We start from the raw sequence: 21,405 nt of genomic DNA on the forward strand, positions 1-21,405 counted from the left end.
ATAAAACCTGTATCCTTCATTCAAGAAATATAATGAATGATCATTGAAGTAGGAAATGTTTAAACATGTAAATACACAATTATTTTACAGTGAGATATATTAACTCTTAAAATTTAATGTAAGATGCTCACATCATCCTTGAATATGTGCATTACCGTGAAGAATTACGTACATTTTCAGCGACTGCAAAGTAACCTCCTCCGATGGTCACTTAAACAGTTTTTATTTTGGGAAAATGTACGTTCAACATCACACGATGTAATACGTACATATTTGAAGAACGGAAAGTCACTACTTTTTAGTACATCAACTTCAGATGTCTTGTCGTGACCTGATAGTACATCATTTATAATACGAAGTTATGAATAGCCAGAATTTTTAGCAATAATGTTTCTCAACTTACATTTCACTTTTTCTGAGATTAGTGAATTGTTATTTTGGATAACGGTTTGTGATACTTTATCCACTATATTAAGGACTTCTGAGAGTTGTAGTTTAGACGATTCTAACAGGATGATGCTTTTGGACACGATTTTAAAATTAGAATCAATGAACAAAATATTTTCCAATAGCTGTTCAGAAGACAATGATTTTACAGCTGCAACAGCGGAACTGTCTGTGCTATCCAATGCATCAATTACCTCCATTATTTTGACGTAATGTTATTATTACCAGCATGCAACCACGTTCCCCAACGGGTCAAGAATGGCTGCGGGGGTAAGGGTATTCCAGGGGCAATTATTTGGAACAGCAACACTCTCATTGTAGTATGTTTGATTGAATTCTTGTCTGCACTGAACAAATGTTAAGCTTTGACTATTCCAACCACAGTAATGCAAAAACAAGTGCTTACATAGGTATACATTAGCTGTAGCTGATCTATCTATTTTGACCGGTCACAACTCTCAACATGAACTGCTTATACTACGAGACCGGGCTGTCGCTCACCTCTTCTATACCACATACATCGGCAACCTGATTGCATGCTGCGTGTGGCAATTCAACTAAGTCTACTCATAACAAATCTCGTTTTACAATTGTTCTGTAATAAAATTTATTATTATTGTTATTATTATTATTATTATTATTATTATTATTATTATTATTATTATTTCATCATAATGTTCTCTTAATATCCATTTGGATTATAATATAATAATAAAACAAACATTTAAAATTACAAATTTCTCTAACTCGGTCATTTTATTTGTTTCAGGTGAATTATTGAATCTTCATTACTGGCCGCCATTATAAAAGACTTCGTTTTGACGACACGTAAGTAATCACTTTTTGTGATAAGCCTATTTATTTATAAATATTTTAGAAATTCTTACATTTTGGAGAAATCTTATGAAGTTTTGTTCACTACAAACGTCTTAGTTTAAAGGTTATTGAATGCTATTGGAACTTTATAGGGCCTCTGTTGATTTTAAGTGACCAAAGTTTCATATAAATGGCGATGTAATGAATATAATGTGTTCGGGGTTTTACATCGTGTGACAGATGGAGGAATGTCTAACACTAAGGTGCTATGTGTCGAGCAGTAGTATTTTATTATTTTAACTTTCAATATTGGAGAGGTTATTCAGAATCGAAATTCAACGTGGAGGGCAAATGGCAGATACATTTGCCTGAAACCTTCTCTCAGGGACAGAGTTCAAAAGAACCCTGCCGTAAATCTTCAGCATGGGACCCGAACCTTTCCTCTTTCTCCAGCAGGAAGCTATGCTGGGAATTTGATCGCTCTTTAAAGGAATCCGTAGCTGAACTCTGAAACCTCAGATCCAACTTCTAGTTTGGTACCCAGTAGACCACAGACGACGACAGTGACTTATCGGCTCGAACATCAAGGACGACGAGGAATTGGAAAGTTATCTGTTAAATCTTTTATCAAGAGTTATTCCCCACTTTTGGAGAGCCAGCAGATACATTCACCTTTTTACCTTGAAGCCGATACCTTGCTTATAACTGTTGGATGTTTCTACTTGTATGACATGGTGCTAAACCCAAAAATCTCTTTTCGTGACGGACAAAGTTGTACCCTAATATCATTTGTAGGTAAAAAATCTGTTTTACAAAATTTTATAAGTTGGTAAGTTGCCGATTGAAAAATCATATAACCTTTATAATTTATATTATAATTCCAACTTATCTGAAACTAAATATGACCTTCAAACCAATTATTTTAGTTTAATTACTGAGTGTATTGTGTTGACTCCAAATGACGAACCGAGAAGACAAATTCGTTGAAGATCTTCAGAAAGCAAAGTGCTGCGTAATCTAAAGGCGTTTTGAATGTTCTATAATCTATTCGTTCGTAGACTATTTTGGCTGCAATATTAGAGATGGAATAATCAAATGATTTTCTTCTTCTTCTTCTTCTTCTTCTTCTTCTTCTCCTCCTTCTTCACTTCATGATATGGGCAATTGCCCGTTCCGGCTTCAAAGGTCGCCCCATCTTTTCATGGATCGTCCCTGATTTCTTCGTCCTTTTGGTTTATAATTTATTGCTTTCTTAGGAAGTCTGTAGTCGTCCATTCTCTCTACATGTAATTTCCAATCTTGTATGTAATTGTCTATTTTATCAATAAGTGGGCATACTCCTAGTTCCTGCCTAATATCTTCATTTCTAATTCTATCTAATCTCGTGCATCCTTTTACTTTCCACAAGAATCTCATCTCTACCGCTTCTATTTTACTAACTTCAGGTTTTGTTGTAACCCAACTTTCACTTCCACATAAAAGAGTAGGGACTGCCATTACATTGTAGAATTTCATTTTTGTTTCCTTTCTGCTTTTATTCTTCAAAATTCTAATCATTGTTCCACATACTGTCTGGAATGATTGTAATTTTATTTTATATCGTTATCGGTAACTTACATCACATCCCAGGTACTTAAAATGTGTTACTCGTTCTACTGCTTTATTATCTATTTCAATAAAATTCATTCGATTTATTTTCACAATCGGAAAATAATGTAAAAGAATAATAACTGCTCTACTAATGAGACTGTGCAATTATATTCCTTTCGTTTTTATATTTTGAATAAGTGTCATAGCAATTTAATTATGCTAGATACAACATATGAAAGTGATCAAAAAGTAAGATAACAAGAGTTCTCACGGGTAACATATTCCCCCTCTTGTTCGAATTTTCCCCCAGGCCCGCAGAAGCAGACCACAGCTTTATCACGCTGTTATTAGACGACGCGTAAGTTGAGTCAGACCCTTGCAATATCAGTTGTAAGATGGCTGCGCGCATGGAAACATGGTCAAAAGTGGAAATGCGTAGTTTGATCCAGTTTTTGTGTTTGAAGGACACCTCACCAGTATAAATTCACGGTCAACGGCGCGAATGTCACGTCATGGAAACGGCGCTTCCGGTGGGAGGTAATGGACCATTCTCCCTACAGCCCCGTCCTGGATCTCAGTGATTTCAATCTCTTTTGACCGTTGAACAAGCAACTGGGTGGTAAGCGATTCAACACCGATACAGCAAGCCGTCATGACGTGGCTTCATGGACTTGACGCAGATTTCTTCTATGTCGGCATCGATGTCTTGGTCTACAGTTGGAACAAGTGTATCTGCCTGTGGAATGAAATTTGTCCATGAGAGCTCTTCTTATCTTAGTTCTTGAAGCACCCTCGTACAATAATATAATTAAACCGTTTCACAAAAGTGCTAACAATAACCACATGTAAAAATAGCCTACAACGTAAAATAAATGTATGTTTAGACGTATTTTGAAATCTGTTAAACATTGACCATGCCTAGACCTTCTCATATGAATTATGAGAAACAGACTTAGAAAGCAGCTCCAGCATTCAGTCGGTGATACGCGTAAACCGTGACTCTTGTTGGATGTAAAATTTTAAATTTATTTTAGATATTTCAAATAAAATTGTCGAAGGTGTATGAATATAGTCATAGAATTTAAATTTTATGCTCTAAAAAAGCAAATTTCATATCACCACGTATTTAAATATATATTTAATCTATGACTTGTAACTAAACTGTTCTTTATTTTATCATAAAATGGTACGAAACCAATCATGACTGTTTATCGCTACAATTTTATCACTTCCATAGCATTTGTTTATTTTTATCACTTCCCTAACATTTTTTTCTTTGTTTGCCGATATTTCAAACTGCAAATTCTTTATGGTGCTATAAAACATGTTTTGCGATCATCATTTGTTTACCGCATAGACAACCAACTGAAAATGGCTGCTCTGTTCAAACGTTTTCATGAAGCTAATATTAGTGAAATAGAATTTTAGTAAGTCAATTAATATCTATTTTATCGTATTAGAGTACTTTATTTCTTCTAATCTTTATATACTTTCTTCTGTTTTTATCACCTCCCTACCATTTGTTTCTTTGTTTGCCAACATTTCAAACTGCAAATTCTTACGGTACTATACATGCTTTGCGATCGTCATTTGTTTACCGCATAGATAGTCAACTGAAAATGGCGGTTCCGTTCAAACGTTTTGGTGAAGTTAACATTAGTCAAATAGAATGATATACTTTCTTCTAATCGTGTAATAGTCAGTTAACTCCCACTCGAGTTTTAATTTTCGCTACATACATCAAAACCTCTAATGATATTACTGTTGATAATATTACATTGATAACTCTGATTAGTTGAACATGGGTAATATGAATATATTTTAACATTCAGTTGTGGTTATCACATGTTACCATGATGGTGGTGTCTGTAACGTTATTGCGAAACTCACAAAGGATGTGAAAAAATGCAGTATGTCATCTTAATTAAGTTGTTTTTAAATAATAAAATTTTCATAAAACAGACGACAAATTTAGATTTTTAATGAAGACATATAAACAATATATTTTTCATTTTACACAAAATAAAAAAGGTCATAGAAGGTGCAGTTGCATGTACTGTAATAAGGGCAGTACCGGGTTTTCCTTGTCAAGCTCATGAGATATCTTTCCACCTTTCTACTCGTACCAATCATAGATTCTGACTTCAAATTACGTGAAGCACGCTCTAAGTCTGCTGCCGTGTAGCTGAATAGAAAGTCGTTTGGAAATAATATGCGATCCTAATTTTAAAGGGGTCGAAAATATCGATAACAATAACCGCTTACTATAAATTACATCGTAATAGGAACGGCAGCAGCGGTAGAAGGCAAAAAGTGTTACGAACGAGCGTCATCCAGATGGCCGAGAGGAGAACAATCACGGCCACATGGATCTGTTTCCGTAAACAAGTGCAGAACAGGAATGAGAAGATGAAGAAGTAGTACGCGCAGTGTGAAAAAAGAAGCAAAACACAACCTGTTGCTCCCACTGTTGCCAATCGCGCAACACAATTCCCCTACAAAGTGTGATATATCTTTTAAATAATTTGCAGTCTTTTCTGCGGCTCTTGTGACAAAAAATATGTCCTTTGTGGAGATAAAAAAATGTGTTTTACGTGTGGTGGGACTAGGGAAAATGAAATTTTATAATTTTTTTTAAATGAAGCTTTCATTTTTGATAAGCATATGTATCTTAACAGCCTAATAGAGTTTCCAAATTTTGACTTTCATCGTACACTTATTTTTTAAAGTTATTCCATTTTTTTAAACAAATGGGGCAAATTTTCAAAATTATTTTTCTGATACAAATTTCGTTCAATCAGTTTGAATATTTTTATACAGTACCTCTGCTATGTTAGGAAGAGAACTATGCTTTCAATTTATTAAATGATACTAGGTTACAGAAAAAAATAATTTGTGAAATAATCCCAAGATTTTTAAAAATATTTTGTTTATGTTACATAAATCTGTTCTGTTTCGAAAATTGGAGAGTTAGAAAAAAAGCATACACATAATTGTTGAGCGTAGTAGGTTAATATACAGAAAAAATTCAGATGCTTAGGTACAAAATTGCAAACCCAGTTTTCTCCAATCTTTTCTATTTTCTAACTTTCTTTTCATTTCCTTATACAGTTCATGTGTCTATCATCTGATATCTTCTTCTGCCCCGAACTCTTCTCTCGTTCACCATTTCTTCCAGTGCATCCTTCAGTAGGCAGTTTCTTCTGTCAGTGACCTAACCAATTCCTTTTCCTCTTCTTGATCAGTTTCAGCAAATTTCTTTCTTCATCCACTCTTTCCAACACAGCTTAATTTCTTATTCTGTCTGTCCACTTCACACGTTCCATCCTTCCCATATCCACATTTCAAATGCTTCTATTTGCTTCTCTTCACTTCGCCGTAATGTCCATGTTTCTGCCCCATACAATGCCACACTCCATACAAAACACTTCACTAGTCTCTTCCTTAGTTCTTAAAATTTGTTGTGACTATTTAAACTGATCTCAAAAAGCTAATTAATTTTTATTCCTATGACTACTTTTAAGCTTAAGATTTTAAAGTCTGGAAAACAGCATTAAAAAAATTTCTTTCATCTCGTTCACGCAACGTATGTTTGGCCACATTTGATTATATGGGATGATATTTTGGAACTGTAAAGTTTTTGTATTATGCCGCAGGGAGCATTTTATGACTTTCGCGATTTATTTTTCCTCTATGCCGATATATAAAAGTCACGTGACACAGTTTGAAGGGTTCTCAAATAGGAAATGAAGCCGTATTATGAAACTAGAAGATTCAAATATAATTACGAACTTAAAAACAAAAGAAGAAAAAGAGTGGATTTTCTTAATTTTTCACTATAGTTTCTCTTTAACATAAGATCACAGATAACGTTGTACGAGTATTTACAGAAATGCGAATTCATATGCTGGATATGAGATGATATTAAATGCATTTCAACGAGTAACAGTGCTTGAGGTTTCTGCACATTGCGGTCTCAATATCGTATCCTGGATAACAGCTGGAAAAGACATTTGAAAACTGCTGAAGGAGCAGAGAATTACTTGAACCTCTGTTATGCTTAATGGATTAGGTCTACTTACAGTATGATATCTTAGCAAGAAATTGCTGTCTCAGCTTTTATTTCGATTACTGAAGCACGGATTTGTATATGTAAAAAATAGTGCTAAAATTCGCACAGGAATATACACAAATATCTGCCATTACCATCTGCATAATGACAGACACCTTAACAAGATAATATGTACTGTGTATTAAAGTTCCGCTGTGGGCTACCTCAGTCTCTGTTTTAGTGAGTCTGTGCTCTTTTAATCACATCTCTTTTACTGTTTTTCTTATTACAACGTTGAAATGGTGTTTGATATAGCCTACATGTTTAAACACAAAATTATGTCAATACAGTACTACACAGCAGATTTAAAGGCATAAGGATTACAAAGAAATGTAAATTTTGTTTACTGAAAGTCTATTTTAAAATACAGAGACTGTTATCTAGATTAGCGGTTCCCAAACTTTTTAAGTAGCTGAACTTTTTAGTAGAGAAATTCGTCACAGTGTACTGTAATCACCCATTTGTCAATGTTAAGGCTGGTTCACAATAAACCGGGAACGGAAACGACAACGAGAACGAGTACGGAAACATTTTTAAAATAAGTGTTTTTAAATGTGAAAATTCACAATTAACTATTGTGAATGCTCACATTTAAAGACATTTATTTTAACATTATTTCCGTTTTCGTTCTCGTCATCGCTTCCGTTCCCGGGTTTATTGTGAACCAGCCTTTACATACAGAGTGCAATCAATATATTTCCGAACTGCACTTGTATTTAATATTCCGTTAAACATACATGCGCGTGTCATTGAAGATCATTGCTTCCATGCCTGTTGAGTTAGTCTATCAAACAGCGTCAGATTCTCAATAATACGTGATTTTGCGCGAACATGTCAAGGACTTATTGCGATTTTTTCTGGAATATCTTCATGTACGCCTTATGGCTAGTCCTCTTCTGTGCCGTTCAAGTGGTGGATTTTGGTATAGATCCCAGGCGTTTCCCTAGTTATAAATAAATTCTCCGTTTTCTATCTCTTGTAAGTTTCTACATTGAGAGCAGTCCGGAAACTTATTGATTGCCCCCTGTATGTATTTTTTTCTCGATATTTTAACTTAATGGCGTTTTTCAGGTTGTTAATAGATATTTTACCGTATTACTTTTCGAATACTACATTGCTTTTTTTTTTTTTTTTTTTTTTTTTTTTTTTTTTTTTTTTTTTTTTTTTTTTTCCCATTGAAAGTCGTTAGGAATTGGAACTCTAAATACTGTTTTTTTTCTACTTTTTACTTTTGAGGCCTGTTCCAATCTTAAGCAGCTACCCTGAATTCTTTTCCGTCATTTGTAATGGAAACAAGCTATTTTTTCCGAGACTAGACTGCTGGCCCTGTGAGCTCTATACATTTTGCTGTGGGGTTGCACACAAAGTGATTTTTAAGTGCCCACACAAATAATAGTATACAGGATTTAATCAGGGGTGCGAGGAGGCAAAGAAATTGGCAATCACGGAACTTTCAATTGACAAACCAAAGAATATACAGGTTGAGCCACAAGCATTGTCATTTATTTCAGGGGGTTATTCCTTGAGATATTTCGAACAAAAAAATTTAATACAATTTTGCTCGTTTTTGCTGCCTTTTCGAGGTAAAAATTGTTTTATATGAGACATTTCATAGAGTGTTTTGGGACAGCTATTGATTGAATTCCCAATATACTCAGTCAATTTAAGAAAGCAGTGTGTTATGATAATAAATTCTGCAGTGCCTGGGAAAAGTGACATAAGTCAGTTTTGCACAAACCTTTTTTGATAATTTATTGACAACTTACGGAACATCTGCTCGCTTGGAAAAAGAGACATAAGTATTTCTCCCATTACAATAATTCATACAGAAAAAAATCAAATCGACATAAACCAGTGTAAGTTGTCAATAAATTATCAAAAAAGGTTTGTGGAAACTGACTTATGTCACTTTTCCCAGGCACTGCAGAATTATTGAAAGAATTTTAATTTTGATCTTTAAATGTACAGAAATTTGATCCGAGTACATGTGGCATTTTAAAATTCCTTTGCAGAACTGAAAGTTATATTGGTCCAGATCAAATTTCTTCACATTTAAGGAACAAAACTAAAATTCTTTCAATCATTTATTATCATAATACGGTACACTCCTGTCTGAAATTGACTGAGCATATTGGAAATTAACTCAGTAGTTTTCCCAAAATATGCTATGAAATTTTTCACACACACACACGCACGCACGCACGCACGCACACACACACACACACATATATATATTTTTTTTTTCCGAAAAGGTAGCAACAACGAGCAAACTCATATTAAACCTTTTTATTTGAAATATCTCAAAGAATAACTCCAGTCCACATCTGTGCAGTAACGGTTAGCGCGTCTGGCCGCGAAATCAGATGGCCCGGGTTCGATTCCCGGTCGGGGCAAGTTTCCTAGTTGAGGTTTTTTCCGGGGTTTTCCCTCAACCCAATATGAGCAAATGCTGGGTAACTGTCGGTGCTGGATTCCGGACTCATTTCACCGACATTATCATCTTCACCTCATTCAGACGCTAAATAACCTAAGATGTTGATAAAGCGTCGTAAAATAACCTACTTAAAAAAAGGAATAACTTCTTGTTATTCATGACATTACTTACGGTTCACTCTGTATACACTGAAATGTAAAGGAGCTCCTTTATATTATATGAAGTAAGAAAGCTTTGTGTTATCTTCTTGCTTTGAGGTTGTAGAAAAAGAATTCCAATAGGAAATAAACCATTTCCGCACTAATATAACTTATTTTCATCCTTAGGTGCTTGGAAAGTCTCCCCAAAATGTTTACGTATTCTTTAGTTACATCCTGTATTTGAATTACATACTTAGAATAACGACGAAATACGAACCATCACGTAGAGTCATGTAATATCCTGATAAAAAGGCTACTCAAATGTAGATTTCAGGCTTCATCTTCATAGTATTTTCGTTTTTATAATATTATCTTAACATTGTAAGACTGTATTAGTATGTTTAAAATTATATATTTATACATTCTTGTAATTTTTCTTCACTTTCTTGAATCAGTACTTAATCATTTGTATATAAGTAGGGTGATTTACGACTAATGAACCGCGCTTTAGGAATCAGTTCTATGGGCCATTTTGAGTATAAAATATCATGCTATGAACATGTGTCCGACTACCAATCAATAAAGAGTTACAGCTTATTGAATTCTACGAAATATTGTATTAATCATAAAATAAACATACCTGCGTTAGGAAGCAGATTTTCAAATATCACTCTTTCCACTTCAATGTACTTGGACACACGAATGTGGATGGCGCTTAGCGTTCCGTATACTCATGAGCGCAGCTGATAATCACTAGACCAATATTCCCCATCACCCCGTACTTCACGTCACAGCGCAACACTCCGTTCAGTTTACGCTCCAATGTTTGTATTGCGGTGCAAGCAACTCCAAAGCTTGATTCACAGTATGACGTTTGGATTTTTTACGAATAACTTTCAAAGTAATAATAATCGTATCCGTGTTCATATGACATTTTATACTCAAAATGATTCCTAAATCGCGGATTATTAGTTGTGAATCAACCTGCAGGCTATATAGGGAGTTTTAATTGTTGGGAAGATTTAGACTATTTTCTGAACCTGCTGAGTCTTTAGGTTATTTCCATCTATTGTATTTTTTACTTAACCTTTTCTGTATACTATCTACCGTTCTTGACTTTTCAAAGAGGATTTCGACGCGTTGATTTTCAAAATTTTCGTTATAATTCAACTTTTTGTGCTCTTAAACAATGGTGAAAACTATAGTGTATTTTACAAGAAGAATTTATTAGGAAAAATTGTTAAATATTGCATTTTCAAATGAGAAATACATGTTACAGAAATTAATAAAAAGAGAGACTAAGTTCGCAGTATAATAATTGTATGTATAGTTATGCTGTAATAATAGTTATTTACCTCATAAATGGCTAAAACTGGGCATTATTTATGAGTGAGATGTTTATGCCACGAAAGTGTATCTTGAGTGTCGTAATTTCTCACGAACATATAATGGACTTTTAGCCACGTGTAATATATGTTTCGTCTTATCCTACTCATGATTGTAATTATTTTTATCCCGTTTATATTATAATAAGAATAATAATTAGCGAAAATGAAATTTTTTAAAGATCTAGCATGATTTAAAATTCCTTTAATGCAAAGTTATCAGTACGATATTTATTTATTTTGCTAATAATTGTAACATAAAATATAATATAAACAGAAAAATTTTACCTCGCTCCTTAAAGAGTAGAACTCGTGCTCAGGGCGGATTCTTGAATTGAAATTAAGAAGTATATAATACAAAAAATATATATAAATATAAATGTATAAATAAATATAAATGAAATGTTTGTTTCTATTCAAATAATTATTTCTCAGAATGAAATAATGTTCAATAATAAGCTAACAGCTTGATAAACAATATACTGTTACTAGAAAAAGATAAATAATTTTATCCATGACTATTATCTAAACTGGTCTTTATTTCGCCGTCCTTAGCAACCTATACCATGGCTTTATTCACAGCAGTGAATTAAAAGTTTTTAACTCAGAGCAATGAATTGACCTTTTTAAATCACTCTCTCCATGACAACCAACATATTAGCAACCATAAAATCCATACATCCATTGTTTATAATTTCTTCACAAACAACACATTGTAAGAAAAGGCCTACAGTTTAAAATTAAATTTAGGCAACAGGAATGGATAAGATACTCTATAGCGCACGAAGTAAACAGATTTTATGCGCTCGTGAAAATTATCACACTCGGCTTCGCTTCGGACGCCAGCGGATAAAATCTAATTTTACTCTTACCTATACTATAAATTATTATTATAATTAATTTTATTAGTTAATACGTAATATGTTCTCCTGTTATGCACCCAATAAAAGTTATTTTAAGAAACTTATTGTCGATGAAAGATTTTCTTATTTCCGATCTCCAAATCGGACAATTCTACATGGGATCTGCAGTTTTACTTCCCTTCCAGAGAAAGCCATGTTAAGAATTGTATCGTCCTTTTAAATCAGTCCCTTCGGCCGGATTTCAAGCCGTGGACCAAGGGTCCAACAATCATTTTGGTAACCGCAAAACCACTGGGGATGACTCGAACACCAGGCATTGCGTGTGAAGTGAACTGTGTGCGTAGTTTCTTGTGATAGTTGGCTGCACTGTGCAGTGGAGGGATGTCTGCTCATTGAAGAGAGCTTCTTGATGCGAATGCAGTGGAAGGAGGCCATCTCTCGGACCGGTCTCTTCGTGCGCTCTATTCCTGGAATGGTAATTGAGGTACTGCCGGCAGGCTGGGCAACTCGGTAGTAAAAGTGAGTGGGCTCACCACATTTCTCTCCCGACAGGAATTTTCGGTCCAAGTTTATGGTTCAAAATATCAATTATCATGTTCAGCTTCAAAACCCTATTATTTTTCATTTTCTTTTCAAACTTAGTATTATTTTACAATTTTATCTTCGATCTAGACGTCTCCATCTGGGATAGGATGCTCATAGTATTTTTATGAAAAAAAAAGGGGGAAAACATTTAAGGAAACCCCTGCGACATTAAAAAAGATGTTGACCTCGTTGGCGAGTTCGTATAGTGCTGGCCTTCTATGCCCAAGGTTGCGGGTTCGATCCCGGGCCAGGTCGATGGCATTTAAGTGTGCTTAAATGCGACAGGCTCATGTCAGTAGATTTACTGGCATGTAAAAGAACTCCTGCGGGACAAAATTCCGGCACATCCGGCGACGCTGATATAACCTCTGCAGTTGCGAGCGTCGTTAAATAAAACATAACATTAACATTAAAAAAGACTGTTGGCAAACTGTAGTGAAAATGTTCATTTATATTGAGCATTGTCTATTCTGCAGAGGTTAAATTTAAAGTTTCATTCTTGGCATACTTTCCCGATTTATACTCGTATATTTAAAATAGGCTAATAATAATAATAATAATAATAATAATAATAATAATAATAATAATAATAATAATGTTTATTTCCAGAAAAATACAATATAAAGAAATTGTAAATTATAAAAATTCTACCACATCACTGATAGAGAGTGTTCTCGTTCTCAGGAGAGGATCCGATACATAATAAATTTACATGTTTATCAAGAAATTTAGTTTCTTTTAAAGTTTTGTCATAAGATTCAGCACATAATATTTCATTAAAGTGTATTTTGTTCATAAGCATAACATACAGCGTATAAGTATATACATAAACGTACGTTCATATACACACATACACTACCGGTCAAAAGTTTTCGATCAGTTATGAAAACAACTATATACTTTATTTTAAACACATCGGAAAAACTAAATAGACCAACAAAATAAATATTTTCTCTCTCTCTAGCATTATGATATGATAGAATATTCAAAACGAAATCCCTGTTTTAACCACAAATCCATAGTTGTGATAGGTGATCGAAAACTTTTGACCGGTAGTGTACATACGCATACATACATACATACATACATACATACATACATACATACATACATACATACATACATACATACATACATACATACATACATACATACATACATACATACATACATACATACATACATGCAGTAGCCTACACAAAAACAGTACATACATACACACATGCACACACATGCACACACGCGCGCGCACACACACACACACACACACACACACACACACACACTCACACGTCACATAAAGACGCAACAATTTTAATTGGTTATATTTCAATTGTTACAAATTGGTGCTTTTGGTATTAAATATCTCTGAAAGCTAGTAATTTTATGGTATGTGAAAATATTTTCAATATGAGACCCTACAGCAGCCACCAACATATTCAGTCATTGATGAAAACTACCCATTAATTCTTCGAGAGTTTCGCCACAAATTCCCTGTGCAGCAGTTAGAATGTTGATTTTGAATTGTTCATTTCTGTGAGGGATATGTTGATAGACTTGGTCCTACAGAAATCCCCATAAATGTACCTTACAAGAATTTAAGTCCGGTGGATAGGGAGGTCAAGTTCATCCAAGACCATGAAATCGTTCGTGATACCGATTAGATTACTGCACAACGGAAATTCTCATACAGGAAATTAAGGACTGCATTCTTGCAGAAAACATTATCAGTTCTAACTCCACCATCGATGAAGACAGGTTCAATAATTCCGAAAGAAGACATGGCACACAAGACACTTCTGAGAATGTAGATTTCATGTGGGTCATCAGTCGCATACTTCATTCTGTTTATTTTTGTTTTACTATTTAAATGGCACTAGTGGCAGCCATTGTTACTCTCCAAATTCCCAGTCTTCAGGAGTTGTAGAATACAACAATTATCGGTATATGTAATGTAGTAGTAGGTCTATATATTTAGGCGAGTCGTTTAAAATGTTTTGTGTTTTTTGTAATGACCTTGTACATGCAGCTGTTTTATGGTACGAGAAGAAACTAGCAGTAGGCCTATACGATACCCTATAGACGCTACCGGAAAGTTTCAAAGATATTCACATCTGGTGACACCGTACAGGATATAGGCTACTCATTTGTGACGAATAATAGAATTAAGAGTTGATGGAACATTGGTACTCTAAAAGCAAATTTAATGTGCGGGTTGTTTACATGACGCAATAAAACGGTTTATTGACCTGTGTATTACATGTCTGTAATTACTCCTTCACGTAATGTTAACTAAACAGGTAATGTCGCACTTCAGAACAATAAAGAAATGAGAAATTTTCCCATTTCCATCTCACAAGATTGTAATCATAAAGCCGAAATATAAGAAGCAGAAGAAACGGAACATTTTTCAAAGTGTTCCCATCGCAGCGCTCAATTGTTTCCTGACATGTCCCAGTTAACAAGCGCCTAGCACGGACGGCCGTGACAATGCCGGCCGGCCCTGAGCTACCGGAACGGGAGAAACTGCGCAACAGGCCCACAATAGTGTTCCGATTCACCGTTTTAATCGTCCACAATTCTATTCTAGTTCTAACTAAATTAAGGACTTCTTAGAAAGTGGAACAATTTCTGTGCAAAAGAGAATTTTCATTTGTTCGACTGTTAACAATGGTATTATTACCAACTTATTAACGAAACAAAAACCTTCAGTCATATTATCATTGACATTCTGTTTCTTTTGTTGAACAGAGATGTTTGTATCTTCTTCTGTCTATATTTTCTCTATTAGAAAGTGCATACATATAATTGCTTACTATAACTCATTTTTTAAATGAAACCGGCCACAATGTAGGCCTACGAAACAGCTGACGCGCTTTAACTTGAACAGTGTATGAAAACTACTGTCGTGGGTTCGAATCCCATCTTGAACTTTAATGTTTTTCCTTTGTCCAGCAGTTCCTTCTGACGAATTTCAGCATAAATATCAAAGTAAGGCAGATATGGTTTGAACAATGCAATTTATTGGCTTATTATTTTTAACCCCTTCAGACCTGAATTTATATTTAAAAAATTAAAAAAAAACTGTTCACATAATCATTCTGGGGATCCAAAATTCCCAAATCAATTCTTCACATAAAATCAAAATTTGGGGAAAATTTTGACCCCTGGGACCCCAAAATTTTAAATTTTATTTTTAATTCAGGCATAGAAATGTTTCTAAAATAATATACTCCATTCTATCACATTGAATTTTTCAAAATATTTAAAAGTATCGAAGACATTCCAAAAAAGAAGAAAAAAGAAACAATGTACACTACAATGTAAATCAGGCCTGAAGGGGTTAAATTACACATAGTGATTCCAACTTAGGATAGTTCCTTGTCCAAGTAGGCATATGAATTAAATAATACTAAAAAATAAAAACTTTGTCCTTTGTTGGAGAACTATAATTTCAGCACTATGCCGAACGCCGTATACACAAATGTCTAAATATTCTAGCAAATAAATGAATACTTGATTGCTATTCTAATATTCGCAGTAATCAAGCGACAATTTATGTAAGTACTGTTTGTTTCAGTGCGTACTGTACATACAGTAATTTCTGTAATGGAGTTTCCCTTGAACGATTAGGATAGGATAGGATAGGATAGGATAGGATAGGATAGGATAGGATAGGATAGGATAGGTTAGGATAGGATAGGATAAGATAGGCTAGGATAGGATAGGATAGGATAGGTTATTACTGAAATGATAGGATTTGATGTGGCAGAATAGAATATGATTGTATTCTATACGACAGGATAGCATGTTTCTTTAGTTGGTTATTTAAGAACGCTGTATCAACTACTAGATTGTTTTGCGTTATAGTTTTCATGATAGCGAGATGGTATTTGGCGAGATGAGGCCGAAGATTCGCCATAGATTATCTGACATTCGCCTTACGGTTGTGGAAAACCCCGGAAAGAAACCCAACCAGTAATTAGCCCAAACGGGAATAGAATCCGCTCCCGAGTGCAACTTCGGATCGGTAGGTGAGCGCCTCAGCCGACTGAGCTACGCCGGTGGCCAATAGCATGGAGTATCATAGGATTTGATTAGACAGGGTAGGATAACATGGAACGGGATAGATAGAATAGGATAGCCTACTATGGGTTAGGAGAGGGCGGCATGGAATATGGTCTAATAGTATAAGACAGAGTACGATGGAATATGACAAGATATAACGGGATAGGATAGAATAGGATAGGATAGGATAGGATAGGATAGGATAGGATAGGATAGGATAGGATAGGATAGGACAGGATGTATGTATGTATTTATTTACACTGCAAGTGGGCAAGCACCCGGTGGCAGTGGTATATACAATATTAACAATACACAATAAAATGATAAGCAATACACAATAAAATTTACAATACAGAATACAATTTTACAACACATATACAATTTTATACACAATACAATAAGAATACACAATACAATTTAACACAATAATAATAAAACATAAATAAAATGCCTAATTTTACAATAAAACCTACATAATTATGTATAGGTCCTACATAAGTTTCAATAGTCTTTCTCTTTACTCTCATCTCATTCCCTGTAGTGGCACTATGACGCATTTCACTGACACTTTAGCACACATTTCACTGACACTTTAGCACACATTTCACTGACACTCTGTAACACATTTCACTGACACTATAGAACACATTTCATTGACGCTATAAATTATCACTGATCGGAACTGTTCACTGCACTGTAAAACCATAACTTCACTGACTCACCTCGCTTCACTGATACAACAGTTCAAATAAGTCAAATAATTACATCCTTATGCATACTTATAAACAGAACTACATTTATACTAAACATTTCTAGTCTAAGGCCCTCTTACACGCTATTTTTAAATAATTTACAATTCAAACCAAGGAAGTAAACTCGTCAGGCTAGATAGGACAGGACAGGATAGGATAGGATAGGATAGGATAGGATAGGATATTATTGAAATGATAGGATTTGATGTGGCAGAATAGAATATGAATGTATTCAATACGATAGGAAAGCATGGTTTTTAATTGGTTATTTAACGACGCTGTATCAACTACTAGATTATTTTGCGTCGATAGTTTTCATGATAGCGAGATGATATTTGGCGAGATGAGGCCGAGGATTCGCCATAGATTATCTGACATTCGCCTTACGGTTGTGAAAAACCCCGGAAAAAACCCAACTAGGTAATCAGTCCAAGCGAGAATCCAATCCGCGCCTGAGCGCAACTCCCGATCGACAGGTGAGCGCCTCAGCCGACTAAGCTATGCCGGTGCCCGATAGCATAGAGTAGTATAGGATTTTATTGGATAGGATAGGATAACATGGAACGGAATAGATGGAATAGGATACGATAGGATAGGGCGGGATGGAATATGACATAATAGTATAAGACGGGTACGATGGAATATGACAAGATATAATGGGATGGGATGGGATGGGATGGGATGGGATGGGATGGGATGTTTCAGGGTATGATGAGATTGGACGGGAAAGAATAAAATGGGATAGGATTGCACGGATAAGGTAGGACAGGATAGTATAGGATGTGGTAGAATATGATAGGAAGATATGTTGGTATTGAATAGAAATAAACAGAATAGGAAAATACAAGAATACAGAGGAGGACAGGACAAGGTGATATGGAAATGGATAGGATGGAATGGGATGTTACAATGGAATAGACCTATAAAGATAGGCAGGACAGAATGGTACACGGTGTAAAAGGATGGAAAATTATGGACTGGGATAGGCTTAGGCGTAAATAACTCGATTGAGTCACTGCAAACCACCCCTTAACTTTCTACTCCACATTCCCCGGCTGAGACAGTAATGTTTTGGCGCGTACAACCAGGCAGCAAGGTCAGTGACTGGTTACATCAGGCGAGGATCAGAGCTTTTACGAACTTTCGGCTCTCGCTGGTCGCGTAAAATCCACCACTGATACACAGAACCTTACTGCGTGTTTATTTATAAAGCGGTGTAAGCAAGAAAGAAATGGGTGGGGTTCCTCCGCCCCTTTCACTTCCCCTATTATGCCCAGGGCTACGTTAGAACAAATGATTTAGTTTTGTTTTTAAGTGGTTTTAATCGAATATGATTGTAATGGAGCTGTGTTGAATGACAATTGGGAGGAAACTCGCTACAACTGTCAGAATGCGTTCGTAAAATCGAATTTCCGTTTTCTTTTATTGTTAGAAATCATCATTGCTAGAAGTAACATGAGCACTTGAAGAAAATCTGTAACGTGAAATATATCTATAACCAATTCTATATCAGTCTCAACAGAATTTGAGCTTGGAATCCTATAGACGGTATCCAGACACGATGAGAAGGCAATAATGGTGTAATAGTGACATTGGAATGCCAGAGGGAAGATAGTGTAGTCTACTTTGTTTTATTTTTATTTTATTAGGTTATTTTACGACGCTTTATCAACAGCTTAGGTTATTTAGCGTCTGAATTAGATGAAGGTGATAATGCCGGTGAAATGAGTCCGGGGCCCAGCACCGAAAGTTACCCAGCATTTGCCCATCTTGGGTTGAGGGGAAAACCCCGGAAAAAACCTCAACCAGGTAACTTGCCCCGACCGGGAATCGAACCCGGGCCATCTGTTTTCGCGGCCAGACGCGCTGACCGTTACTTCACAGGTGTGGACAGTCTACTTTGTACCCCTGATCACATATACAGGGTGTTTCAGAAATACTTTGACAAACCTTGGGGGGGGCATGTTCCTCACACCAAAACAAGGAAAAAATTCATATAGACATATGTCCGAAAATCCTTAGTTTTTTAGTTATTAATGAAAGAACATAATGAAACATCTGTTAGATATTGTCAGCTTGGTAGCAAGTGTTGCAACTTTAATCAATTCAGAAACTCATAACAATGAAAGTTTACGTTCAACGCGTTTCTAGGTACAATCCAACACCTTAACGTACTGTAAGTTTGTAACCGATCATAATCGAATGATGTTATCGATATAAATCTGCTGATGCACCCATTGTATCCTAGATGGCTATATGTTGCCAAGGAATCCATGATCCGACGAGTCCATGCCTGTGTAGAAGCAAGAGGAGAACATTTTGAACATTTGTTATGAGTTTCTGAATTAACGCTGCAACACTTGCTACCAAGTTGACAATATCTAACAGATCTTTCATTATGTTCATTCATTAATAACTAAAAAAACTAAGGATTTTCGGACACATGTTTATATGAACTTTTTTCCTTGTTTTGGTATGAGAAACATGCCCCCAAGGTTTGTCAAAATATTTCTGAAACACCCTGTATATCAGATTGGTCATTCGCATGTTATGAAATGGCAACATATAAAAGAAAACAACCACCAAGAGCTCCACTGTTGAAAGTGAATTTCCTGGCAACGACCGCTAGATGGAAGTACTGCTGCAAGCTATTACTCCATGCAATTCCATCAGGGTTGTAACGTGACTTCTTTTGCAGTCGCTAGATGGCAGCATAGTGAAATTGTTAAAAGTTGTCTTTAAAGTGCATTAGACTGTTCAGTCTGTTACATGTGATCAGGGCTTGTACAAAACCTGTTCTGCAGAGAATCTCGGCGCATCTGTCCAAATAGTAGTCATCTGATTTGCTGCGTCTGTGACTCAAGCGGTAGTGTTTTGGTGGAATAGTACAGGGAAACGGGAGCACTCCGGAAATACCCTGGGCAATGTCTGCTTTCCATCACGACCTGGCCGGGTATCGATCACTGGGCGCCTGGAATGAAAACTAGCGCTCTATGACTTGAGCCACAGACGCGACCTTGCTTTAATCACTTAAAAAAATAAATATCCCTAGGATATATGAAGCGGCGTATGGCAGACATATTCTGAGGGAAGTAGTCTTCTCGGGATGAATGGACGGACAGTTGTAGTAACAAGTGGAATGCAGAAGGGAAACCATGAATGCGCGTGCGCGCGGCATCAAGGTTAGTGGCATCGAATTCAAATCAGACGCTCACTGTGTCAGTGGAGCAGCCAGCTGACCACTGCTGCAGCGCCGACCTGCTAAGTTGTCCTGTCCTGTGTGAATACTTAATTTCGCAGCTAGCCAACAAATTGCTTGCAGCTTGCTCTGAACTTGGTTGTTACTGCGAACGTATGTACAAAATGATTAACAATAAGGCATCGCTCATCAGGCAACTAAGCCAGGAGATAATGGGGTAGGGTGGCCAGTTTCTTTCCCTCTCCGTCGCTGACTAGCTACATATTACACTAATCAGACTCCAGATGCATAAAAACAATTGTTATTCCTCTGACACATATCGTCAAGTGAGATGCAGTATCTATAGGCCCTGATCACATGCTTCCAGGACGATACGTCCACAGCAATACGTCCATCAGACAATTTGTTCACTATCTCACGTCCACAGCTGTTTTGCCCAAGGAAATTAGTCCAGCAAACATTTCGTCTACCAAAAAATTTGTCCATTAATATTTCGGTCAAGAATTATTGTGTATATAATTTTTTCCCAATTTTTCTTTGTCCACTAATATCCGTGCCAATTAAATATATTGTTCTCGAATATTTTGTTCATTTGTGGGTAGCAAGTACTTCCAACAAGCAGTTTATAAAAGAAGGGTTGCTATGGAAATGTATTTAATTATTTTTTAGAATGATAACGTTCATTTCTTTTAAAATATGTAGTTCATTGGCTCAGTATTAAATTTTGAAGTAAGTGAAAACATTTAAAATGGCTTATATAATAACAACCGTAAGAGGGCGGGACATGCTAGTCCACAACAATCATACTTACCATTTTCATTCACATTATTATTATTATTATTATTATTATTATTATTATTATTATTATTATTATTATTAATATAGTAGTGGTATCGGTATAGTAGTAATAGTGTATTAGGTTTAAACCACTTATGCTACCACTATTTAAACTTAATCCATAGATTTACACTTTTAGTTGTTTTCAAATCTCTTTCTTTTTCTTTCTCTTTCATCA

General features: G+C 35.5%; 1 protein-coding gene across 2 annotated transcripts in view; it reads left to right on the forward strand.

Moving 5' to 3' along the window:
- Nucleotides 1–21,405, forward strand: part of dyl (dusky-like) — a 205,429-nt gene that overhangs the window by 76,738 nt on the left and 107,286 nt on the right. For both annotated transcript variants that reach the window (XM_069817811.1, XM_069817810.1), the window contains exon 2: nucleotides 1,217–1,275. The gene's annotated coding sequence lies outside the window, so the exon portion shown is untranslated. The remainder of the gene's footprint in view (nucleotides 1–1,216; nucleotides 1,276–21,405) is intronic.

This window comes from Periplaneta americana, chromosome 2 (assembly GCF_040183065.1).
Source record: "Periplaneta americana isolate PAMFEO1 chromosome 2, P.americana_PAMFEO1_priV1, whole genome shotgun sequence".
NCBI classification, from domain to species: domain Eukaryota; kingdom Metazoa; phylum Arthropoda; class Insecta; order Blattodea; family Blattidae; genus Periplaneta; species Periplaneta americana.